Source organism: Mus musculus, chromosome 1 (assembly GCF_000001635.26).
Source record: "Mus musculus strain C57BL/6J chromosome 1, GRCm38.p6 C57BL/6J".
NCBI lineage: Eukaryota > Metazoa > Chordata > Mammalia > Rodentia > Muridae > Mus > Mus musculus.
In genome coordinates, this window is record NC_000067.6 from 107,567,544 (window position 1) to 107,573,828 (window position 6,285).

Below are 6,285 nucleotides of genomic sequence, written 5' to 3' on the forward strand. Positions count from 1 at the left end.
AAACTAAAGGAAACCAAACTAATCCCAAAAGGGAGCCTATGCCTTCTGGAATATGTAAAAGATGTGGCAAAGGCTGACATTTGTCTAGGGAATGTAGGGCAATAATAGACAAGTGGGAAAACACCTTACCCCCCCCCAAAAAAAAAACTACCAGGGGGACCTCTTTCAGGCCCCAGTCCCAGACAGGGAGAGTTCTCTTCCTCAGGACAGTTAAATACCACTGCTCTAAAAACAGATGTCCTGAGACCAGATAACAAGGCTGAGACAAATTCTACAGGCAATTCAAAAGGGGGAGCAAAAATGAATATGTTGGCATACATCTATAGAGAATCAAAGACCAAAACTAAGACTACTAGTAAACAATATTGAGATTGAAGGAACGGTTGACACTGGAGCAGATGTCACCATCATCTCTCCAAAATCTTGGCCTGTAAGTTGGGAACTTCAAGAAGGAGATGTCCAATTTCAAAGAGTTGGGACTTTATCCCAAATAAACCAAAGCATTAGATGGCTTAAATTTACAGGACCTGGAGGTCAGATAGGAAAATTAAGGCCATATGTGGCTGATATTGCTGTTAAATTATGGGGAAGATATCTGCTACAGCAACGGAAAACACAAATTAATAGCCGTTCAGTTTTAGAGGCTGGCCACAAATATGGTCAGGCTCCTAAAAAAAAAAATAAATTAGTTAATGAATGTTATCAAAGAAAGTTACAGACTGACCAGGCTGTCCATAAGGAAGATATAGCAGAGACTGACAATTTAGTTTTACCTCAAGGAGCGATTGCTAACAAGACACCAACAGCTTTACCACTAAGGTGGTTGAATGACCAACCCATTTGGATTGATCGAAGGTCTAGGACAAATGTAAAAGCTGCTAGAACAGCTAGTCCTGGAGAAGCTGGAGGCTCAGCATATAGAGGTGTCCACCAGCACTTGGAATTCTTGGGTATTTGTCATTTAAAAAACAAAATCTGGCAAATGGAGAATGTTGACAGATCTCAGAGCAATTAATAAGATTATTCAGCCAATGGGTTCCTTGCAGCTTGAATACCATTGCCTTCCTTGTTGCTCTAGGAATGGCCTATCATAGTGATTGATCTAAAAGATTTCTTTTTCACAATTTGCCATGGACTGGCCCCAGTTGGCCTCTCTTAATCTGTGGGGAATGAGGGGTTCTGGCAGGTGGACATGGAGTCAGCAAAAATTGACAGACAGACTAGGACTATGGTGGCGCACATCTTTAATCCCAGCACTTGGGAGGCAGAGGCAGGCGGATTTCTGAGTTCGAGGCCGGCCTGAAACTCTACAAAGTGAGTTCCAGGACAGCCAGGACTACATAGAGAAACCCTGTCTCGAAAACAAAACAAAACAAAACAAAAAAAAACAAAAATAACCCCCCCCAAAAATAGAAAAAAAAGAGAGAGAGCTGAATCTGAATGTGTTTTGTCCAAAGGAACACCAGACTTTTAATACAGAAGAAAAACAAGAAAATCCAGGGAACACATATGCTAAGTTACATTGACACAAAACAAAAAGTAATGCATACATAAAAAGATGGTGGGAGCCAGGCCCTGTTTACCCCTTAGAATGGAGCCAGGTGAATGCACTGATGCAATGCTAGTCTATTGTTAAACCCACCACCAAGGGTTCTTAGTAAATACCTGATTTTGTTATTCTTCTGGGCCTAGTGAAGAAACCTGCAACAAACCCACCTATATCCTAGGCCAATGTGTATTCCTGTGTTTGGGTGTGACTCAGCTATTGTCCTAAATAATTACTACGTAAACTACCCCTGAGCTTTTCTAGTTCTGTTTCAAGTAAATTGTACTGCCTAACTAGTTTCACTGTCTCTACTAGAAGTGAATTTGAATGTTACTGAATAGGTAACATTCTGACTGAATTCCAAGCTCACTGTCAGCTTCAAGGATTTTCTAGGAACCATTGGAACTCGTGGAGACTTAGCTATGTCAAAATTAATCCTTAAAGGCACTTATAATAAAACAATACTGACAGAGAGCATTCGATCCAAATACCAGACTAATACAGGGACAGGTTTTGTGTATATGGGCTACGGGAATGTTAAGGTTCCAGGAGGCTGTTTCCATGAAACTCTTTGCCTCATGACTGCTTTCAGGCTTTAGGCCTACCAAGCGGACTGCACTGGAGTGAACGTAGCACCAATTCACATGAACATGATAAGGAAAGAGTTCCTTTCTCATAATGTTAATTATATCAATAGAAGCTGTTCAATAAAAGGATATAATTGGAAAGTCCTGCAAAAAGGAATGTTAAATAGACCTTGTATAAATATTTTGTACAACAGCCATTGGAGATGATTTGAAAACAATTTTCCCAATCTATTATTTATCATTATATGGACTGTGTTCTATTGGCTGATTCAGATATGAATATATTGGAAAGAATGTTTGATGAACTTAAAACAAACAAACAAACAAACAAACAAACAAAACCAAAACCTTGCCTTGCAGGAGATTGAAAATCACCCCTGAAAAAAATGCAAAGAAGAGATTATGTTAATTAGCTAGGATATAGAAGAAGCCTATAGGTGAGGCCACAAAAGGTGCAAATTAAAGGCTCTTAATAATTGTCAGAAGTTACTGGAAGATATTAACTGGCTACAGCTTGCAATTATCTTGGCTACTCAAGAACTAAGCAGTTTATTTCAAACCTTACAAGATGTTAAAGATTTAAATAGTCCGAGGCAATTTTGAGTATATTATCAACAAAGGCTGAGAAAGAATTAGCTCTGGTAGAAAGGAAATTGCAGGATACACATCTAGATTGTATCTATCTAAAGATGACTACACCTTAGTTATCTTACCTTCTACTCATTCCCCTACAAGAATTCTCATGCAGAGGGAAGATTGTATCTTAGAATGGATATTTTTAAGCACATCAGGAGAGTAAGAAATTAAAAATCTACATGGAAAAAGTCTCTGAAATGACATTAAACGGAAAATTGAGACTGACAATTAGCTGGAATGGATCCAGCTGAAATTGAGGTCCCTTTTACTAATGCAGAGATTACCTTGTTATGGGCACAGGATGAACATTGGCAAGGAGGATGCAATAATTTCTTGGGTGAGATTAACAACAATTTCCCCAAAAGCCAGTAACTTCAGTTCATAAAAAGAATTAATTTGATTGTCTCTTGTATAATAAAAAGAATTCCAAATTTTGGACCCCCTACATTTTACACTGATGCTAATAAATCAGGAAAGGCAGGATTTAAATCAGAAAATGTAAGTAAGGTGACTGAGAGTCCCTATAAATTGGTTCACAAATCTGAATTATATATAATAATCATGGTATTGTCAGATTTCTAAGAGTCTTTAATATAGTAACTGACTCTCAATATGTAGAAAGGTTTTGCACAATGAGACTGCTGGACTTATTCAGGATGATTCTGAATTGATTTCAGCATTTACTCAGCTACAATGAGTGATCAGAAATTAGAGTCATCCACTGTATATAACACACATAAGATCACATACAGGTCTGCCAGACCCTCTGGCACAAGGTAATAATAAAATTGACCAGCTTTTGATAGAAAGTATACTAGAGTCTTCAGAATTCAAACAACAACAAAACAAACAAACAAACAAAAAAACAAAACAAAACAAACAAAAAAACCCAACTTCATGTTAGCAGCAAAAGTTTAAAGAAATAATTCTCTATCACTTGGCAGCAAGACGAGGAAATCGTGAAGCAATATCTTACTTGCTCATTATATAACCAAACCTACAGGAAGTAACCCAAAAAGTACCCAAGGAAATGATATTTGGCAAATGGATGTCTTCCATTTTACAGAGTTTGGTAAACTGAAATATGTACATCATACTATAGATACATATTCAGGATTTCAATGGGCAACAGCCTTAGAAAAGGCTGATTCTTTGATTACAGATTTGTAAGAACTTATGTCCATTATGGGAATACCCATACAAATTAAAACAGAAAACAGTCAGGCGTATTTCTTTAATAAGGTTAATCAGCTTTTAACATACTATAATATAAAACATGTTACAAACATATCATATAGTCCTATAGGACAAGCAATTGTGGAGATACATAATCGAACTCTAAAAGTAAAGCTTTATAGGCAAAAGGGGACACCCCCCCCCATACAGATTACATAGTGTTTTATTAACCCTACATTTTAAAAATACCAAGGAACAAAAAACTACAGCTGCTAAAAAACATTGAATTGTGGGATGTTCTGAAATCAGAATGAAAAGGGGGAAATGTGTTATGGTTGGGGAGACATTATGCCTATATTATCACAAGAAAAGAAAATCTATGGGTTCCTTTCAAGATGATAAAAATCCTTTGACATGACAAAGGGAGACTCCTTGAAGACTTTGGTTATGGGCAAGAAGAAAGAGACTAACAAGACCAACAAGACAAGTGATATATGTAGTGATGTCTATTTCTCTGTACACAGAGACAGCTCTGGAATCAGCTAAGACTTAAGTGGTCATATACAGCCAATAACACTACTGGGTACATGAATTTTTTATTATATATCATCCTTTAAGATGACATGAATGGAAATTTATATTGTAATTTGATTATGTGATCAAACTAACCTCTAAAAAAGGGAGTTGTCTTTCTTTTGTGGGTTTTTTTTTTCTTTTTCTTTTTTTCTATTTTTTTCCTTGGATATTTTCTTTATTTACATTTCAAATGTTTTCCCTTTCCAGGTCTCCTCTTTGGTTCCTCCCATTCCCTCCCCTCCCCCTGCCTCTATGAGGGTACTCCTCCAGCCACCCACTCCCATCTTCCTGCCCTGGCATTCCCCTACACTGGGGCATCAAACACCCTCAGGCCCAAGGGTCCCTCCTCCCACTGATGTCCAACAAGGCAGTTCTCTTTCTTTATTGATCTTCTGTAACCAATCTGGGCACCCTGCATGTTCTCTATGAATGTCTTTACAGATCAAAGGAGGCAAAGGACAACCTTGACAAGATTCACACTCTGGGATGCTGAGATTCTGAGACCTTCCGTTCCAGCTCCATGTGTGATTCTACCTTAACTACACCAAAGCTGTTTCCTCTGAAGACTTGCTTCCAGGACATTTCAAGAACAGTTAGCTTGCCCATCCAACCTTTCAGACTGTTATAGTCAGTATGTCAGCTAATCCATAAACCTTCTCAGACACTGGAAGTCAAATGATACTAGATAGATCTCCTTTGGCAAAACCAATTTTCTTAGTTCCCTTTGGGCACTCAGAAGGGAGTTCTTCATCCCAATTCACCAAAACCAAGCAAAAGATTGTTGTCCCATCCCCTTAGGTTGGGGTGGATAGTTCTGCTTATTTTATGAATTATAGATATGTTGTCATTTTAAGGGATACTTTACAATTGTTGTAGTTTTGGGCAGGGAGGAAACTAGAGAGCTTAGACTTAGGTATTTCTACTTTTCCTTCCCTCTTCTCTATCCTTCCTTCTAAGGTAAAAGAAAGGGGGGTTGGAAGAGAAAATGGGGGATATAGTAATATCATAGAAATTAGAGGAATAGACAAATAGGGATAGGTTATCAAATTTACTCTTAAAATATTTTATAGCCATATCTTACATTTTTAGAACTCTTTATAATTAATGAAAATTGAAGTTGAAATTTTACATTGGTACAGACTTTATAGATTGGTGCAGATATAATGTTTTCATTAGTGTGAATTTCTTATATTGATTCAAAATTTGAAGTTAATATTGTTACTCTTTGATAGGCATTGTGCCTATGCAATTGATCTAAGAGGCTTAGACCCAGTCCTTCTAGTAACTGGCATTACAAACTGTTTAGGCTGATTAAATAACACAATTCAAGGGGCAGATAGTAAACTCATGGTTATATTAGATTCTGATTTAATTATAGCAAAGTTCTTTTCGTTTTTGCTTTTGTTTTGTTTTGTTTTGTTTTTCGAGACAGGGTTTCTTTGGATAGCCCTGGCTGTCCTGGAACTCACTTTGTAGACCAGGTTGGCCTCGAACTCAGAAATCCGCCTGCCTCTGCCTCCTGAATGCTGGGATTAAAGGCATGCACCACCACGCCTGGCTATAGCAAAGTGTTCTTAATTTACTTAAATAGAGGAGGGAAAATCAGTTTTCTTTAATTTTGTGATATGTGGTATATTGACCACACTTCAGAACAGACACCATGCTCAAGAGTAATTGACCAACACAAAGTGGACTTGATGAGAAGAAAGAGAGTGGGGGAGGAGGGTGAAAGGGAAAAGAAGAGAGGGGGAGGGTATGGAGTAG